Source organism: Rattus rattus, chromosome 12 (assembly GCF_011064425.1).
Source record: "Rattus rattus isolate New Zealand chromosome 12, Rrattus_CSIRO_v1, whole genome shotgun sequence".
NCBI classification, from domain to species: domain Eukaryota; kingdom Metazoa; phylum Chordata; class Mammalia; order Rodentia; family Muridae; genus Rattus; species Rattus rattus.
Window position 1 is genome coordinate 21,872,891 of NC_046165.1, and position 21,543 is coordinate 21,894,433.

Genomic DNA, 21,543 nt, shown 5'->3' on the forward strand with positions numbered 1-21,543 from the left:
GGTGGAAGGGTAGTCCTGGAAAGAGCTGCTTAGCAACCAAGAAGCAGAGAGAAACAGACAGAACAAGGTAAAAAATGAGTCACCGTTCAAAGGCACACCTCCCCTGTGACCTCCTTTTCCAACCATACCTCACATAATAAATCTCCACAAACTGCCAGCAATGCTGTTAAAGTCTGACTGTATTTGTGGCCAGGGCACTAGTGAAGTTGGTAAATGTTTGCCACACAAGCAAGAGTCTAGGGACCTGGGTTCAATTCCCAAGTAAGAGCTGGGAACAATCGTATGCTAATAACCCCAATACTGTGACCATAGAGATAGGTAGATCGCTGGGGGTTTTGGCCAAGCAGTTGAGTTAATGGATGGGTTACAGGTTCAGTGAAATACTCTGTCTGAAAAATAAAGAAGAGGTTCTTCTTCTCTCTCTTGTCCCTCTCCCTTGTCTCATTCTCTCATTAAAACCTCTCTATGTGAGGAAAAAAAAGCAGGGAGCAGTTGAGAAAGACAACTGACACTGACCTCTGGCCTTCACATGTATGTATACACACATGTGCACATGCAACTACACATACACATTCACAAATACGAGAATATATACACATGTGAAATTATTTTTTAAAAATTATAACTAATTCTTTTAAAAATTATAACTTTTAAAATTATGATATTAATCTTTGATTATGTCAGAGTCTTCTAGACCCACTGATCTCTCTGAAGTCATCATCTGGGGAACAATTCCTTAACACATGTGCTTGTGAGAGAATTTCTTTATTCTCACATTGGCTAGGTACTTTGTTCTTGTACTCTACTAGTCAACTAGGTAAAGATGATGATCTGAATTGGACCTCGTGTTTTCAATTTGGTCTTTTCTCTCTCTAAAATTAACAATGTAGTCTCTTCTATGTAAGAAGTCCCTGAGGTCTAATGACTTCTCAAATTCTTCAAGAAAATGGATCACTGATAGAATCAATTAGGCTCACTGATATATGCCATCAGTAATAGTAACTTCAAGACAAGTAAGTATTACCAACAAGCTGCCCCTTCAATGTTCCACCAGGCAAAGCTAAGAGTCTCCGAATACCAGTGTTCTGGAAGTCATTCTCCATTGTTGACAGGTTGCCACACAAATGTCCTTACTTAGAAGTAAAAGCTGCATTGTAAGTAAGGGAGAAACCCTTTTGCAAGTACATCTGGATGCAGGAATCATACAGGCATATAGCCTCCCAACGCTAATCTCACATTATGGCCAAGTAAAAGGTCAGGAATGATCAAGTAATATTTTCTGGCATCCTTAAAGATATTCCCAGTACCATTTCTTCTCCAAATAACAATTCAGTGTATGTTGTTACTGGACCCAGAGACACATATCTCATAACCATACCCTGGCATATCTTCAGAGACATTCAGATGGTGAACAAAAACCACAGTGATCTTGTGCTAGCTAACACAGCCTCAAAATAGACAGAGGTACCACACAATATTCTGTACTTCCAATGTATACATACCATCCCAGACCCATAGGCTTTAGTCTACTAGACCTGTTCCATGTGCAGCAGAGAACTGCAATATGAAATAACCAAAAGCACATTTTGTCTGGCTTGAACCTTGCCAATAATGTGTCAAATTCAGCGTGTGCCAGCTTGCCTGAGCTGAATGTTAAACCTTAAAGAAATTCTATGAACATTGTTAACTTAAATTTGACCATCTTGGAGAATATTGGTGAAAATAAATAAATCAGATGGTTTGGCGTTTGTTTGTCAAGAGAGCTGGCTGCTAAATATTCATCAAGGTACCACCAAGAACGATGTTCATACACCTTTAAAAGACATATGTATATAACTACCCGATATTTCACCACTGTGTCTCAGGTTTCAGGCATTGCCTTTTCAGAATATACCTGTTCACCCCCTCACTCCACCACAAGCAAACAATGAAGCAACAGAGCCACGTTTCTGCACCTCTCAGCACCCACACATCTGGCCCACAGATTAGAGAATCCGTTTCTTGTCACTCTTGGTTTCCATTTGACATCTTGCAACCAACCTAAATCCTCTCTACATGTTCCAAAGAGATAGGGGAGGTTTTTAAACAGTCGGAGTAAGTTTTAAAATGAATGTGTGAGGCTTTTGGATGTGGAGAACAAAATGTAGCTAACAAGAGGCCCCCTGGTTTAGATGGCAGATCCGCCAGGGTTCGACCCTGGAGGAGTTATATTTAGAATAGCTTACAAATTAGGATGCTAGTTGCGGCGCCCAGCGATTGAGTTACCTGTCAATTCTAAACCAAGATGGTGTGGCGTTTTCCTTCATGCGGTGACTCAACTGAGTTCCAGAGAAAGGTACGGTGGTGGGACATCCCAGCCAGCCATAAGAATTTGTAGCTGTGGGGCTGGTGTGGCCGGAACCTACCATGAGAACTTGCCGAGCCAGGTGGAGAAATTTCAGATCTCTGGGGTCAGAGAGTCTGTCCGGATGAGAGCAGGCCACCAAGTGCCCACCAGTGCCATGCCAGCTGTAGCATTGGATTCTTTTTCTATTACTTCATGCAACAGATGATGTCCAATGTGACAGGCAAGAATCCACTAGGAATTTAAGATTCTTAGCCTCAATTAGAAATCTGGAGGTTTGTTGAGCCAGGCAGAGTCGAATTACATGTTGACTCAAGCGCTGGAACCTTGAAACAAAGAAAGAGGGCTCTGAGGTCCCCTGCTACGAAAAGAGACAAGATGGCTGCTTTGAGTCAGGGCTGGAAAACGGAAGCTGCCTACTTTTTGGGACAGATATTGATTGAACTGGGATTGATTGATTGGCATTACTTGCTTTTAGGATAGATTTATACACAGATTTTTGTCTGAATCATGTGGGGAATTTCACCCATGGTTCAGAATTAGGATATGGAAATTATTCACTGACTCCAAGTAGAGAAGAATGGTAATTGCCTGCTATGGACAGGTATTAAATGAATAGAAATCTGTGGCTCCAGGTGGAGAGCACAACAGGTAGATGGTATATTAAAGTCTACAGGATAACTCATATTCTTTGAACCTGAGCTGCATGGGAATTTTGGGTTAATTTCCTGGTATAACAAATTAAAACAGGCCTAGAATAGGCCAACACAGTCAGTGTTTGCTTAGTAGTTCATTTGTTTTGCATTGTTTTTATTATCATAATGAGTAGGATTATGAGTTTCTTTTCTTTTCTTTTTTTTTTTTTTTGGTTGTTTACTAATTCTCAGAAAGAGACGGCAAGAAACAAGTTTTCCTGGTTGCACACTAAAGATTGCTGATTTGGGGGAAAAGGTTTTGTCTTTGAATTATTAGAAAAGGTGATTAGTGTTTATACACCTTCCAGAATTATATGGATCAGATATGACAAAGGGAGACCCCCTGAAGAGCTAGATCCCAGACATTCTCTAAAAGTTATCCTGATGATACTAAAAATGTGTTTTGAGATTTATATATTACAGAATGTACAGCTTTGGCGAGTCTCATCATCAGACCTGCTGAACTGATCTGCTTAACTGATCTCAGGGACTTTCAGCCGGATCCAGTCAGGACACAGACATCAGAGACTACAACCATTGTTGCTGTGGCCTTTTTAAAGCCAAATAACTACCCCATTTTCACTACCCCCCCCCGTCAAAGATATCTCAACGCCCATATACAGCTGGAAGTAGTTATAAAGAGTCATCACCCTGGTTCCCTGGACTTGGAGGTCTGGAAGTGGTTATTCTAAGTTGTCTTTTTGGGAAATTTTGAAATGGTCATGATTTGAACAGGGAGGAAATAGCTAGACTTGGTTGTGTAGCCATAATCTCATTTGGTAGAAATCTTTATAATAGTTACTAAGTTGAAGTCATGATTTTTTTACTTTAACACAGAATTTATTTTGATACAAATTTAAGGTTTTCATTGGTATAAATTTCTTATTGACATAAAATTGCGATTAATATTCTTACCCTCATGTAGGCATTGTGCCTATTCAACACACTTAAGAATACAAGGCCTAGACCCAGTCCTTCTATAACTGTTATTACAAACTCCTTTTAGAAGATTAAACAGTACGAGTTAAGGGACAGATAGCAAATCCTTGGCTCTGAGTTAATTGCTAGGGTGCCTACAAGATATTTTGTTCGGAAATAGCTAACAGTAGTTAACGGACAATAGTCCAGATTACTTTACAAAGATAGTTTGCAAAAAATGTCAGAAATCTACAGAATGTGGCATTTAATGTTATTTATTCACTTGTTGTTGAGACATAGCTGCTCCCCACTCGTGGATTCACAGAAGCAGCTGAGCATCTCTACCTCCAAATGAGGTTGTACATTGTGGCTAGGTAGCCACTGGGCAGAAATTGCCTATTTCTCCTACAGACCTGTACCTTTCCTGAGAGGAAACAAGTTACAGGTTAGGACAGCTCAGTTCTGCTGAGACAGAATAAGCTAGTTCTTAATAATTCCTGTTTCACTAAGGTCTGCTATTATCCTGGGCCAGAAGGCTGATGACTGATGCTCCAACTTCCTGAAATACTGGGGCTGATGGGTAGGCAGCTGTCTCTACAATTGGTCTCAGTTCTGGAAGCTGTGTTAGGCTTCATATATTTTTAGATAATATTGTCTCATAGCCAGCCCAGGCTATTTAGCATTGAGAGACTATAGTAAGAGGACAATTTTCAGATAGTGTACAAGCTAATCAGGACATAATGTATGGATTGTAAGCCTTTCTTAAGTTAGGATAGATAACAGAGTTTTCTGTTTAATTGACAAAAATGATGGACTGGGTGTTAGGTGTATTTTGGACTTTATAAATTACAAAATGGTAAAAAAAGAATATGTGAAAATATTGAGTAATAAATGTTTTAATTCAAGACTAATTCCTAAGGAGTGCTGTCCACCAGGAAAGACAGTATAGTGCTGATTACTCGGACAGGCTGCTTCTGCAGTGAGGAAGAGCAAGCAGCTGGGAATGTTGGCCTCCATCCAGTTTGATAAACTAGGTCCGGGCTACAGCTGTTCATGGAAATCTTAGCATTCACTCTTCCACTGTAAGACCTAGCATGGGGGCCATTTACCCTTTGTCTTTTGTGGCTTTCAACGTATCTCTTTTCAAAGGAAAGAGAAGTAAACTTTGCTTTAAATTTTAAACCCTTCCAGAATGCAATAATAAGATGTGGACCCTGTTTTTTCACTGGCTTAATAACTGTAGTTCCTTCCCCTTTTTCTTTGCAGTTGATAAAACAGAAAGAAATCCCATCATCTCCTTAGCCTTGCCCATGGATTCATTTTCTATGGCTTCAGTTACCCAAAGTCAAATGTGACTTGAAAATGGTGAACAAAAATTTTCAGAAATAAATGATTAATATGTTTAGAACAACTTTAATGACAGCACAGTATTAGAATTGTTCCATGTTATTAACAACTATAGTTAACTGTAGAGTGTGTCTAATTTTTGAGTTAAAATCTATTGTAGGTTTGCAGTTATAGGGAAAAACCATGATATCATTTTGATAATGCCATCCTATTAATGTCAAGTGACGTCTCACTGTGATTTTAATTGTGTTTTTCTAATGATCAGTGATGTTGAACATCCTCTCATATACCTGTTGGCTCTTTGTGTGTCTTCTTTTTAAAAATAATGTCTATTCAGCTCCTTTGCCTAGCTACTAATCAGATTGTTTATCTTCTTTATTGGCTTGTTTGAATTTCTTATATGTTTTAGATATTAACCTCCCCTCAGATATATGCTTTGCAAGAGCCAAAGGTTTGCGTCAGGTGAGAATGAATGTTTAACATATTGAAGGCCCTGGGATTAATTCCTAACATATGCAAAGAAAATGGCAGTGCATAGGATCTCCAAATATGTCATCAACAGATAGAAGGCAGGATACTATACTCATAAAAGGTGTGTTATTTCCATAGATGGTTCCTGAAAAGTGCACATAAAATGCACTCTGACTGAAAAAATAAATTACTCTTATAAATCACCCATCGTATAATGTCCACCATTAAAGCTTCATTCCTTTAGCTTACAAAATAGTCATATATTACTCTGTAGTTAAATTGTTGAAATGCCAATATGTCTTCTATTTGTGTTTATACCCAAAGATAAATGCTACTCCAAGCCTCTATTTATAAGAAATGATGGTGACCGCAGAGATTCATGGCTGTCCAGGTGCTGAGAGTAAGAGGCAATTGCATGTTTGGTCCTAAACGAGATATTTATGCCACCATCTCTAAGGCTTAGAGACCTCATGGAAGAGGGGTCAGAAAAAAACTGTATGAGCAAGAAGACAGACAGACTGTGAAATGCCATCTTACATGTATGACATAACCAATGTAGTCATGATCTCATAGTAGCTGGGACTACATTGGGCCTACACAAAACTGACTGTCAACATTCAACTGGGTCCTAGCCTTGACTACAATAATACTGACTACTAATGGATTATGGGAGAAGGGTAGTCACTGTCTTCAGTCATGTTTCTAGTGAGGAGCTCACTAGGCTTCAGGATCTAAGTCCAAACCTCTGATCACATAGAAAGCCACAGTTAATCTTAGTGGGCCTTAAAACAAACAAACAAAAAAGAAATAAATGTAGGGAAGAATATACATATATTGCATATATGCATATAAGAAAATTCAATTAAATTATTTTTAAAAGGACTACATGAAAGCATTAATATTTCAATAAGACTCAATCACCTCAAACTTGAAAAACATAAAAACATTTTGCCCTATACTGAATTTCTACAGTTACAGAGGCTGTGGGCTGCATTAAAGGGATCCATGTGTAAAACTATGATTGGCCTCAGAGAGATCTGCATGAAAGACACAAAGCTTTTTCTAAAGTGTCTCTAATGGAACCAGACCTGGCTTTTTCTCCACACTTCAAAGCACACTGTGCTGATCAACGGTAGAGTTGAGTTACGTCAAGATATAATTTCAAGCTTAGAGTAGTAATCTTCTCCCTATATTGCATTCCTTGGAGAGATGGAATAGTGATAAATAACTATGGACAGTCAACAAACCCTAGGGACTTTGGGTGCACATTGAATGATACCAAGTATAGACTATTAAACATTTTTAGGATTTGGTCATCACAGGGTCACAGTGGGACTACATGTGCTTAGTAGGTGGGAGGATCTGGGTTTGATCCTCAGCAGGAGAAAACAAAACAACAAAAAGTATTACCTGGTGTGGTTTGAATAGGAATGGCTCCCTTTTTGAAGGCTTGGTCCCAATTTAAGAAGAATTAGGAGGTATGGCCTTACTGTGGGAGGTGTGTCACTGGAGGTGAGCTTTGGAGTTTCAAAACCTCATACATTTCCAGTTAGCTGTCTCTCTAACTCCTACCTGGAGATAAGGATGTAAGTTCTGTGCCATGCCTGTCTACTTGATGCCATGCTTCCCACCATGATGAGAAACTGAAAGTACAAAATAAACTCCTCATTATATAAGTTGTCTTTGTCACTGTGTCTTATCACAGAATGGAAAAGTAACTAAGTTACCTGATCTTCTTGGGAAAGATCAAACATGTCTAGTCAAACAAAACATGATCTAAAACTTCTACTTTCACTGGTTGGATGGTGCAAATCTTTGATCATAGTGTTTGGGAAGCACTCAGGCACAGAGAGAGGCAAGTGGACTTCCATGAGTTTGAGGCCAGTCTGACCTACTTAGTGAATTCTAGAGTTCTAGGCCAGGTGGGGCTAGAGTGATAGCTGCAAGTAACTAAGGACTGGATAAACAATTTAGAATAGAATAACTTTAGACACTCATTACCCAACCCACTACAGTAAAATATGTGTCAATGTATATTTTTCATTTACATATAGAAGAACATAGATTGGGAGATTGTCATTCTGTCTTTTCCCGAAACCCTTGGAAAATACAGAGAGAAACAAACCTTAGCATCTTTACCACACAGACCCATTTCTTATTATCTACCACGTTACCCACAGCCCTAAGATGGGCCATATCTGGGAAGAAGGCAGACCGTCTCAATATTCCCATGGCTGGTCAAGCCTATTTTGTTGCTTCTGTAGTTGCAAGTTGAACATGTGGGTTAGCTAGAGACAGGGAGTAGTGCTGCCCTTGGACTAAGACTACCAGAATCCCGACCATGAGTCCCACACTTTTGAGGCTCTGCTCTGTCCACACTACTGCTATGTCCCTCAACTCAGGGCAAACTCTAAAGGACAAGAAACGATGAATTGGAGGTCAACACCCCCCCCATTCTAGGTTATATCCTAAGACCCTAACATCTTTTTCTCCTTAAAGTGACCTTTCCTGCCAAAGAGAACTATACTGCCAGTGTGGACTCCTTAAGTGCTGAAGGATACTGAAGATATGACTAGGTGAGTTATAGGGTCACTGGAAAGAAGGGATTGGAACATCTATTTACATGGTCCAGGCTAGAACAAGTATGGGAGGAGAAGGTAAGAGACATAGAACTTAGCATCTCTATTCATCTTCATACTTAAGGACCTGCAAAAACTAAAAGTATACTTGACATTGCATGCTGTGAGGACAGGGATGGAGGAAAAGCCAGGCATTGACGTGCTTCTCTTGATGATGTGACAGGAGATGAGACCATAGATGATAATTGGGAACACTTAGCAACTTACCCTGCTGAGTTACAGGAAATATCTAACGAATGCCAGAAAATATATAACATCATCTCCAACATACATTATTGACTTTATAGCTGACAATTTTGGCTCAATTATTTCTTCCCTTGAATGTTATCCTTGAAAATATTTTGAAATACAGGACTGTTATTTTCATTTCCAAGTTGCTTTTTTTTTCTTTTAAGAAAATAAAAAGAGAAATGTCCCCAATGCCCAGTAGTAGACAAATAGCTAAATTAGCAGCAGCATACTGAAATCAATATAATGAAGCTTACAAAATAATGTTTATAAATTGTTTTAATAATATGGAAAACCCCTTTAAAGTTGAATAAAAACAAAGCAATTAGGCATAAAATTTTAAGTCCAATATGGCTCCAACAATGCAAAAATAAATTTTAGGGGGAAAAAATGACTTCAAGAAAATAACCAAAATGTTAATTGCTCACAGGAAGGGAACATCTGGCTTATTTTTATTATAATTTATAATTTAATTAACAAATTATCTACAGCAACATACATCACTTTTGTGACCAGATTTTTTAAAAACCACCTGAAAGAATAGAATGCTGAGACCAATTACAGAGAGCAGGTTGAGCACGTTTGTTTATTAGCTCCTTACCTGAACCCTACTGGATGACAGTAGGGAGTTTTGGGGCTCTTTGCTTTGTTTTTTATTAATAAAAGCATAAACCTGCAAAGAGGGGATTTGGGAAGAAAACGACAGTAAATCTCTTTGAAAAACAAAAGGCTGGTGAGCAAAAGTAAAGGCAAAAGTGGGCCTGTGAAAGGTGCCTGTCTCCCAGGAATAGGGTACCAGTTTGCAACACACAAAAGTCAGGATCAGAGCCTCCTCATCGTTTAAGAGCGGGAGAACAAATGTGCTACAAAAACACAGAGAGCAATGGAAAATCTGTACAAAATGCATAAAGGATCTCAGCAGAGCTTCCCAAAGAGATTAAAGTAAATGCATTTTTACCTGCACAGGGCCTCCACAAGACTGGGTCTGCCAATATTTTATCATTGATGGGGTCCCCACCCCTCCCCATCTGTGAGAGCCTACTGGAAATTAATAATCATAATTTTCATAATGGGAGCAGCTGTTGAAGAGCAGCCCAGGGCCCAGTACAAAACCTCCCACCATGCTCACACAAGCAGCCCTGCCTACATTGTGGGTCACAGTGGGACACACAAATAGAAGAGGGACCTGGAACAAACAAGAAAGCTTTCATTAGAAAAGGGAAGAGGAAGAAAGGGGCGGTGGGATGAAGATGGCCTGAATTCACTATTTGCATTTATGGAATCGTTCAAAGAATAAAAACAACAATATGTGAAAGTAAATTGAGCCAGAAATTCTGGGCCCAATCTACCAAGCAGAGCTTGGGTGGCGTAATTTAATTAAGAATATACGAATCGTGTAAATGGTGGTATCCCCATCCCTTTCCCCTGGAATCCTGGTGTGAACCATTCAGACAGAAATCTGACCAAATCAAGAGAATGAAGCATATATTCTGGTCATTGATGGATTGATACACTAGCTATTTATCAATAGTTTTTTCATGTTTATACACAGTGATTAAACAACCTTTTGCTGTCCCATTCGTTCTTCAAAAACAGTGGAAGCCAAGAATCATGAGTCACCCTAGAAAAGTTCCTAGCTTGAAGGGGAGAGCCCAGGAAAGGGAAAGGAACACTATGGAACGCAAGCATAAATTTCGAATAGTCATTGAAACCCTCTAAGAGATAGGGTAAAATGTTTAGGTCATTGAAAAAGAAATGAAGTCTGCCCTGGTTAGTTTTTGTCAATGTGACATAAAGAGATCTGGGAAGAGGAACGTCAATTAGTCAGTTAAGAACGTGCCTCTATCAGCCTGTGGGACTTTTTCTTAAGTAATGACTCACAGAGGAGAACCCAGTGCAATTTGAGCTGATGATCCTGTGTTATGCAAAGAAGTCAAGTGAGCCAGCCATGGGGGACAAGCCCATAAAAACATTCCTCTATGGCCTCTGCTTCAGTTCTTGCTTCCATGCTTCTGCCCTAAATTTCTGCCCCAACTTCATGTTGGGCTTCATATGAGATGGAAATAGACATAGCCCGTTCCTCCCCGATCTCAAACACTGTTTATTTGATAATTTTGTAATTCAAATTGCCTACCACTTTCTTTTCTTTTTCTAGGTAGGTGCACAGAAAACTGACTCCCCGTTTACTACCTTTGTAAACAGCAACTCAGATTAGTATCAGATTAATATCAGACCTTGAGAGAAAAAGGATCCATGGGATTTAAAAGGTAGTGTGGCAGCTGAGTGAAAGGTGCCAAAGGTTTTGAAGTAAAAAACAAACAAACAAACGAACGAACGAACAAAAAACCTTCACCTGCCGAGAGGTGGGACTGACTTGATAACCTGCCTTTCAACTCAAGAACCAGAGTCCACCCCCTGCCATTCATCAACACCATGCCCAGTCTTTTCTAATAGAGGTTGACTGAAGTTTGAAGCATTGGTGACATTTACCTGTCTTGGCAGTGCTACACCAAAGCACCCTGACTTCCTGAAGCTTTATTGTCAAGCTTTACCACTCATCTGAGATTAAAGACTATGTTTCACAGGTCCCCTATCCACCACCCTCTGCCCCCAATCTCAGAGAGTTTATCTGATAATTGCATAACACAAATTGCCTACTGATTCCCATTCTTTTTCTAGATGGTACACACAAACATGACTCCACCTTTGAAAACAACAATTTAAACTAGTAGGGAGCCACTGACATATTCCCAGAGGGCCCACAATCCCTTCTGATAATAGCAGCCAAACCCACCATGAGCCATCATTCTGTACTTAGAGTTCTCATCTACCCAAGACCATTAATTAGCCATTTCTTCAGCACTCTGCTACAGTTGCAAATGCTCACATGGGCCTGTCCCCTTCGGTGTGATTGAAGCTTTCACCCCAGCCAAAGCTCCCTTTTAATCCTTTGATTCTAGTTCACTCTGTATCCTAAATTGTAAGCACATTCAAGTACAGTATGACAGACTTGGGACTATGACAACACTGTTGAACAGTGTCATTCTCACAGTCGGGGGGCTAGCTTTGCAGGAAGTTAAAGATTTGCTTTTTTAAAAGCTCTCAGACTTTTAATTTGTCTGTGCTGTGAGCATTAGTTTGGTCTTGTTTTCCGAAACACACTGGGATTCTGAAAGGAGAAGAGACTGCATTGAATAAGAATTATTCAATGCACTATTTCATTAAAATAGATGTACTTATAAAAGGCAGGGCACATATATTCCACCTTGACAAACTTCGACATCTCAATCTATAGAGCAAGGGTGCTGGAAGAAGTTGTCTGTATCACTAAGATGTCTGGTCAGAATTAATTTCACAAATAAGGTCCATTAGTTAACCAAATGGACCGAATTATGTACTGTGTAATTTAGGAGTCGTGCCCTGGGACAGGTGGGTTTACCTTGATGTGAGCTACAACACTAACGGAGGTCATGAAGCAATGTTGTATCAGGTTATCCTGATTTGGTCCTATTCACACATCTGTGATTCATGCAAAGTGGGTCCTTTCCCCAGTTTCAGAAGCTGAGCTACTTATCAGCATGGGAGAAAGAAGACACCCTCTCTGTCCTTTGCAGCTACCAATGCTTTTAGTGGTGCCAAGAAGTCAAGAAGTTACGGGGTTGCCTTGTTGAGTACCTGAGAGTCATTCAAGAGAAGCTTCTGAGGGAAAAAAAATTAGGAATAGGAATAAAAGGGTCAATTTCAAACGTATACCTTATTCAAGACGTTTTGAGGAAAAAAATAATAATAAAACCAACACATTCCACAGGAAACTTGGGAAATGAACACACTGCTTTCATTAGCCAGTCAGAAGAGACAACTCTTGAATCATACTCCAGACCTACACCATGCTTCACAGGGACTGTCAGCCTGGTGCGCTCATGTTTTTTTCTATAATGTTGCTAACCCAGAATTTAGCGAGGTTAGTAGAATAGGGGAAAGTTAACCGGTGGCATCTACTAAATAGATCTACCACATGGTTCAGAACCTGGAGCCCCGAAAGCTATTAGTGGCATATCTCTACCATTTTGACACCTATGAAGGCATTCAAAGATTGTCAACAAAACAACTTTCGAATGGGAGCAAGTAAAATGTATGGCTCACAAATGAAGTGTTCCTCTTAATGGCTGACTTTGCGAAATGGCTTGTGATAATGATGCCCTATTTCCAACCCTACTACCAGCGTAAACTCGGAAGGTTTGTACTTCATCTTTATACTGACACAGCCAGTCTGGTACTTGCCTTGAGGGGATTTGATAGATGTTTAGAGAATAAGTTAATTAGTGGTTCAATGAACTGCTTCAGCATGGTTCCTAGATGTCTCTTGGCAGAGGGAAAAAAAAACACGCTGTAGAGTCAGGGACACTTGGGCACACTTCCCTGCTCCCATAGGCAGTAGTTGATTCTTGGCCTCTCTGCACCATGACATATCAACCGCAAAGGGGGATTTTTATGAATGTCAATGCCGACCTCATGGAGTTATTCTGACAAAGGAGTGACAGAACACATACAAAAATAACCCACACATCCCATTATGCATGTAAGCATAGAGGCTGCTTCCCTGACGCTTTGTAAATACTATAAATATGCTTTAGCAGAAAAAAAAAAAAACCCTTACCAAGCAAACTAAATTTCAGATCCCAAAATAACACAGCCCCGAATTATCAAATCCTGCAATAATAGAGTTCAACCAAATTCACTGTCGTCTTCAAATGGACACAAAAAAGAGCAACTCGCTGGTGTAGCAGCACAATGCTGGCCACTCAGTCGGCATGGGCAGGAGGGCCCCAAGCTCCTAACCTACCTGTCTGCAAAGTGAGTTCACAACCAGCTTGGACAATTGAGTGAGACAACATTTGTTGATTGTGCTCATCAAGTTGACTATATCAGGAATCAGCTAAAACCCCAGCTGCTGGCCATGCCTGTAAAGGAATTTTTTATTGGGATGGGAAGATTCACCACACATTTGGGCCATACCTTATGTAGCAGCCTACATAAGGAACAAAAAGGAAGGAAGCATTTGCTTTGCCCTCACGTTCACTGGCAAGTTCATCTGATATTGAAGCACCCTACTGGAACTGGTATTTGAACCCACTTCCTCACGATTCCAACAGACCAAAGACTACCAGCTCTCCATGAAGACTCGGGAACATCAGCGGTAGATTAGGGTCGTGAGACATCCAGTCTCATGGACTGAACAGCTGCCGGATTCTTGGCCTTTCTCAAAAACAGTCATAGTTAGACTACCTGACACATAACCTGTAAGCAACTCTAATAAATATATATGTGTATATATGAATAATTATCATTATATAAAATGTTCTGTTAGATGCTATGTGTTCTATGTTGTTATCATAAATCACATACCACTTATATGACATTATATAAAATATATTACATAATTTATTATTTATTATAATCGTATATTTATTAAATATTTTATGCTATATATTGATATGTTATTATAATTACATGAATGATGTATTTATATAATATGAATAAATTCCTATAATAAATACTTATGTAAATGTATAATATCATTATATAAATATAGAAACCATGTATTGTTATCTAGTTATATAAACATAAAACTATATATTATAGTTATATAAATATAAAAACTATATAATATTATTAGTTATATAAATATAACATTTATATATAACATATATATTCTGAGTTCTGTTTCTTTCGGTAACCTTATGATGGATACTGTCTCAATATAGACAGTAAAAGGAAGGCAGAGAATATATCTCAGAGGTAAAGGAGTTACTTAGGGTGTGAAAGCCCTAGATCCATCCAATCCCACTACTGCTCTCGTCTAAAAATGGTAAATTAGAAATATATATTCTGTACCATTAATTGAAAGCCACAGAGGTCAGTGCTTGGTGCGCAAGCACAAGGAGCTGAGTTCAATCCTCAGAATGCAGGTGAAAGCCAAGCACAGTGGCACGTGTTTTCCGTCCATCACCAGTGGTGATGGTGATGGCCATTGTGGAGACAGAGAGGACAATCTCAGTGTTCAGCCAATGGACCCAAGTCAGTGAGTCCCAGGTCCCAGTGAATAAACTAGCTGGAAAACCAAGGGAGACAACACAACATGTAGCAAACTTCTTTTCTCCACATGTATACAGAGAGGGGCGAGTGGGGAGAGAGACCAAAGAGACCTTTACATAAATACAAAATTACCTCAAAAGAAGATGTCTCAGGAGCTCGAAGCACGATGGTTAACAGCATGGTTTGTGTTCCTACAGGACTTGTTTGGTTTCCAGAATCCTTGTGTCTGACAAAAACCTGTAACTCCAATGTCAAGGGTTCCCTACTCTACTGTGGCCTCCTTGGGCACCTACACAAAAGTCATACACACACACACACACACACACACACACACACACAGAGGCACACACACACACACACACACACACACACACACACAGGCACACACACATATAGGCCATTTTAAAAATAAATTAAAACATACAAAACATACATAGACAATCAAAATAACCAAAAGAAGATGTATACGAGTATTACTGACTTTGTTGAGAGTAAATATTCATGTTAGTTCTTTAAAACTAGTCATTTTGTCTCAGCAATTTGTCAGTCTCTGAATTCCAAGTTGACTTAATGACAGCAAGTGCTACAAGGAAAGGCATAGCTCATGGAATAGTTAGGAATTCATATTTAAAGCCTGAAATTACTGAAATTACTGAAAATAAAGTATGGGTAAAGCCTCAGTAGGAATTCCCTATTTCCATCACTGCAGAGAATGAAAATCTGGCCTGGTGTTGTTTTTTAATTCCCCGCAAGTCCTTCCACGACGCAAATGTCACGTTGAAAAATTTGGCACTTGCTTTAAGGAAAGGTAAGTTGCCCACATCTCCGGAAAATGTTTTGACATTTCACTGACCCTTCCATTCTGTTTTACAATAGACGCTCCAATTAAGCTCAGGGCTTTCATCCTATTTACTACACTGGCCCTGGAAATGAAGGCTGGCAAAGCCCATGCTGTTCTTGCTCGGAGAACAGGACCAAATATTCTGCAAGAAAGAGCAGGGACTCTGAGCCACCTCCCAAGAAGACAGAGTTAGGAAAAACTGCCGAGGAGAGGCTTACAGATTCCCCACAGCACGGCCTTTTGTTTTTTCTCTTTTCTTTCTTTTGACTTGGATGAATCCCAACACAGATGTTCACTCTGGCTATCAGTACGCAGGGAAGGGCTGAATGCAGAAAGGTTCTGGTCCTCTGATTCTGATTCGTAATGTATCCTGAAGGCTCTCCATCCCTTCAAACCTTTCTCCGTTGAGGCGCTGAAGTCAATGATGCTCATGATCTCTTCTACCTCGTGTTTTGTGGTGTGTGTGTGTGTGTGTGTGTGTGTGTGTGTGTGTGTGTGTGTGTGTGTGTGTGTGTGTTGTTTAAGGGCAGGAAGCAGAATTGTGATTTCTGCCAACTGGCTTCTGTTCTCACTGGAACTCCAAAGTGTGAGGACAAGAATAGAATCGCTCTGAGGTTTGAGAGGCAGATCCCCTGTTACTTAGTTCCGGAGAGCTTAACAGGCCTCGGGTGCCCCAGAGACGTGGATATTTTGTTTACAAATTTGCTTCAAGTAATACTGGACTAAGAAACGCCCACGTCCCTCTTTCAAGTTAGTCCAGAATCTTGCCTCAAGCTACCAATGATCACCAAAGTACCTTAAGAGAACGTGGTAATGTGGTCAAACAAATGCGTGAGGACCCGTGAACACTTCAAGTATCCAAGCGGTCCATTTTGTCTCTGTTCCTTGTTACCGATCCAGCTTCTCCCACGTCTTCTACTCTCCTTCAGCCTTTCCTCTTCTTTATAACCTTCCTTCTCTACTCCCTCTTCCTCTTCACCCCTTCTCTCTGATGATCCCCACATCTTCCCCCTCCCTTTCTTCTCCCACGCAGACTTTCTTTCGTCTTATCCTCCATCCCTGTAGACAATACCGACCACCAATCTCTTCGTCACATTTAACAGGTCCGCCCATCCATAGTCACCCCTCCTCCCCTCCACATCCCAGTTCACTTCTAAATTCCAGTTTCCTTGAACGGAGAACTGATTGGAGCAGATGACCCTGCCTTGAGCAAACAACTGTGAAAGTAACAAGGAGCCTCTCCATCAGGTTAAGAGATGAGCAATTTGTAATTTTGTTACACTCTCCACAGGGAGAAAGCACACTTGAATACTTCAGAATTGCATCTGCCTACTCGAAATGGGCTAGGAGAATATTCAAGACCACTAAACTTCCTAATATAGTGAGTAGCAAAAACACAATTTTAAAGTATCATTTTATTTTAAAGCGGGTGTTATTTAACTGGTGTTAGACAGTTGAACAGCATCTTGTTTGAAGTGAAAGACCGACATAATTTTCTAGATTTTTAACCTCATTTAGTTGCTTCCACATGGTAACCATAACTGAGAATATGGGGCTCAAGAGAGGAGTTCCACTAGCATTTCTTCTTGAAATAATTCATTCCAGATCAGTGTGACTTGTCCTGCGCCTGAGCTCCACCATAAGACACATTTACGGCTTGTCCTCTGTGAGAGTCCAGACATGGAGGGTAGTGTGAGGGTACGTTCCAAGGGGAAAACATGGCCACAGGTATTTCAGTAGCTCAAATAAATATCATTGGATCCTACCTGAGACTGGCACCATGCTCTCTTACCTGCTCATTAAGTCAGTTTATATTCACTTCCTTCCTTGTTCACTCAAGTAATTGCGTGCTGCCTATCCTGCCAAAATGACCATTTGCTGCTTCTTCCACACAGAATCAGACTGACCAGTTGTTACCAGAAGATCTTACTCCACCATGCTCAGGTGAGAGCCACTTGTGAGTCAGGAGGCATCCTCTATAAGTACATCCTCACAAGTTTATAGGCTATCGTCAACTTCAAATTTACAATCATCCATTGTAAAAAAAAATAATTCAAGTCAGCGAGAAATGAATATAGCAGAACATAAAGGCCTCCTGGTAACAGTTTGCTTGTAAATTCAAGCAGGTTTTTTTTCTATGTATTTTTCTAAGACAAAATATACATGCATGTAATTCCTTACACAGAAATGAGCATGAGACATATCTACATATTTTCTGATAAAATCAGTATACACATATAATCTGGCAAATGGCTTTTGCTGTCTATCAATGTGTAAACGTTTTCTTATCTATCCAAGTCTTTTAAAAGGTATCCAAGTAGTCTGTTATTTGGATGTAGAAAGGGCCCTTCAATCAACCAAAGCATACTCCGGAGCTTACCTTTTATATACAAACATGCTACTGTGAAAGTTCCTACATGTGTACCTTTGTGCATGGGAGTCAGAAGAATGAAAGGAATTGCTAAATCAAAGGATCCATAAAGTTATAATTTAAGTAATAACTGTCAAATTGCTTTTCAGAAAGCTTTTGCCAAGCTCCACCTCACGTCACCTACTGTGACTTAGACTCCTACACTCCAACCAGCACTGAGTATCTAATCAATGATTGCTACTTGATTAGATTCCTCCTCTTTAATATTACTTCTTTTATTTTTATTTTTTAAGGTTATGATTACATCATTTCCTCTTCCCTTCCCTTCTTCCAAACCCTTGCATATGTCCTTCCTGGCTTCTTTTCAATCTCATAGCCTTCCTTTTCATTAATTGTTACATGCACATATGTATACAGATATTCACACACATATATAGATATACATGCACATATGTAATGATTGGTAAGAAGAAAGCACATCTCACACTGTTAACTTGGCCAGTGGACTTATGGATCTTGGAGGAAGAACCTACAGCCACTACTTTACTAAAGTAGCAGAATCCGTTACTACAATTCCATGATTTGTTACACATTCACAGAAAAGCATAGTCCTTACCTCTCATGAGGAAATTTCTCTTTGCCACAGACAAAAACAATTACGAAGAACCACAACCAATCAAAAGGCAGAATTGTGGGGCCCAGTTTGCTTTTTAAAGGTGTTTCAATGTTTCAATTTACAATTTTTAGCAAAGTCCCGATGCATAGTTAGATGTCTTCCGACACGCTCAATGAGTTATTATGCTTACATTTTCAATTTTACCGATTTAGTGCTCTCCATGTATCATTATTACTAACTCTTTGTTGACTTCTTGCACGTTGCTTTTCATATAACCTTTTGTGGCTCTCCTTTGTCTTTCAGAAGGCTTATGATTTGGTAGTCACATGGAAAACAGTGGAAATTCTGTGTAACATGACTATCAAATGTCCTTGTTTCCTGCTTTCTGTGTTCTCTCACATTCATCTTTCATGGTGCTATAACACATAACTACATATTTCCTGACTAAAAGCAACGCAGATGTATAATATTTTAGTTTGAAAGGTCAGAGATCTCAGAAACAGCAGTCAGGCTGCATGCTTTCTGGAGCCTCGGGAAATAACCCACACTGCCTTGCATTTCTGATTTCTAGAGGTCAGTAGTAGTAATTTATTGTCTGTCAGTCTGTCTATGCATATTCTCTTTCTTGTCAGTCTCTCTAGCTCCAATCTCTACCTCTCTCACCACAACTTCTATTGCCCCATCTCTCCTTTTCTGACTCTGATCTTTCTGCTTACATCTTACGAAGATTTCTGTAAGGTAGGAATGTAGCTCAGTTAGTTAAAGTGCTTGCTTAGCATGCAGGATGCCTTAGAACTGAGCCTTAGCACTGCATAAAACTATGCATGGTGATGTACACTCAGGACCTCAGCAATTGAGAGATGGACGAGAGAAGGATCAGAAGTTAAAAATTGTCTCCAACCACTTAGTGAGCATGAGGCTTTCCTGGGATTCATGAAACCCTGCTTCAAAAGCAAATGAATGAATAAATACCCTTGTGATTACACTGCACTTGTCATAAGTTTTCTTTACTGTCTTTTCATATTTCTAGTTATTTTCTTTGTTTTTTTTTCTTATTTTCTTTAATGATAAGCTTTTAAAGTTTCATGCCATGGATATAGATGCATAAGTCATAGATGATAGATTGATAGATAGATAGATAGATAGATAGATAGATAGATAGATAGATAGATACATAGATAGTGATAGATACATAATGCTTGATAATTTCAATTGACAACTTAACAGAATATACATTCATCTGGGGTGTGGGTCTCTGAGCATGTCCTTGGGATATTATTTTTTTAAATATATAATTTCATTAAGTACACTAATTGAAATATTTGACCAGTAGCATCATTTCTAGGATATTCTGCTGTGTAAGGCTGGAGAAATCGAGCGAAGCACAATGCACACATTCATTGCTGTTTTTCAGACTCTGGATCCATGTGTCCAGCTGCTTTAAGCTTCTGCTGTCATCTCCCATGATGGATTGTACCCTGGATCTGTGAGCTAAAGTCAACACTCTCTCCTCCAAGTTGCTTTTGTCATGGTATTTTATCACAGAAACAAAGGAAACTAAGGCAGGTAAATGAGCAGAAGATGGAGAATAGAGAAAGCAACTCCCCTTCCTGTGTCTTTTCCTGACTTCCGTGGTCCAGCTTAGATTCCAGTCAAGTTCACACAGTGGACACTTTTAGTGACATCCCATTGCCTCTTGCTCTTAAGCCCATTGAAACCCAAGCCCTAACACCTTCAACCACATTTCACTTTGTTTCCCAAGATGTGTCTGCCTCTATCCTGTTCTCCATCTTAACTCTGCAGCTAGAATGTCCACCTCAAAGGTAAAACCAATCACTTCACTATTGTCTTAAACCCTAAATGTAAGTCTTGACTACCTATAATGACATGAGAACTCCAGGGTGATGTATATCTGACCCTGGGGGTCAAGAAAGAGGAATCGTCAGTGTTCCCTTTCTGGGACACTTTGCCCCAGTCACACCGAGCAGCTCACACTTCAGATATTTCTCAGTGTTTCACTTCACCTTGGACCTCAGGAGTTTCTGATATTCTATCCAGAATGTTCTGGTCTTCTCCACAGAGGGCTCTGTCTCCCAAGATTCAAGTTCCTTCATGGAATCACTGTAACCAACCTCTCTGCCTTCAAAGACATTAACAATACCAGCCATTTCCTTTTTCGGTACCTTTCTCTGTTATGCTTCACCACCAAGATTAATGTGCAAAGGACTATGGACAGCTGTGATGCCCCATCGAAGTTGATGACATTCTCCACTGTATGTCAGTCAAAATAAACATACAGTTGAAGAGACGCAAGATACCCGCTGGCTGATTTCTCAAGATTAATTGCTTTCTATCTCCTCTGCCAATTAAGCCCTCTTCCTAAACCTTTATATGTGTCAGGCATATAGGCAAAAAAAGGCACAATCTGCATATGTAAATAAGGAGGGCACTGATATGGAGTTAACTATTTATAAAGTTGTTAGGAAGGCTTGAGGATAGTGAGTCAATGTATCCTTTGGAGAAAGTTGGGTTCCAAAAGAGTCTTCCCTATGAATCAAGATGACTCTGACACCAGCCCAACTACTACTCTCTTGCAAGCTGATCCAACTGCTCTCACTTCCTTTCACAGTCGTAGTTGATTCTTGGTTGCCAGCCTGGGCCACTGGCACATGGACTCTGTCTCGTCCCTCCTTTCTATCTTTGCTTTCCTGCAAAGGCATCTACTTGGAAGAACCAGTTTTAATCCTACATCAAGGCTAACTACAAGGATGTTAGAAAACTAAATTATGTTCTTCCCTAGTTTTTCAAAGCCAGGGAAAGCACAAGCAAGAATGCAAAACTAGAGATGAGACATGGCACAAAAACAGATATAGACGAATGCACGCAATTGAGTCTTGACATATAATTTTCTCTCCTTTTGTTTCTAAAAGTTGTAAAGTTGACACTGCTCCAGGCACATCCGTCTAAAGTCTTAGAG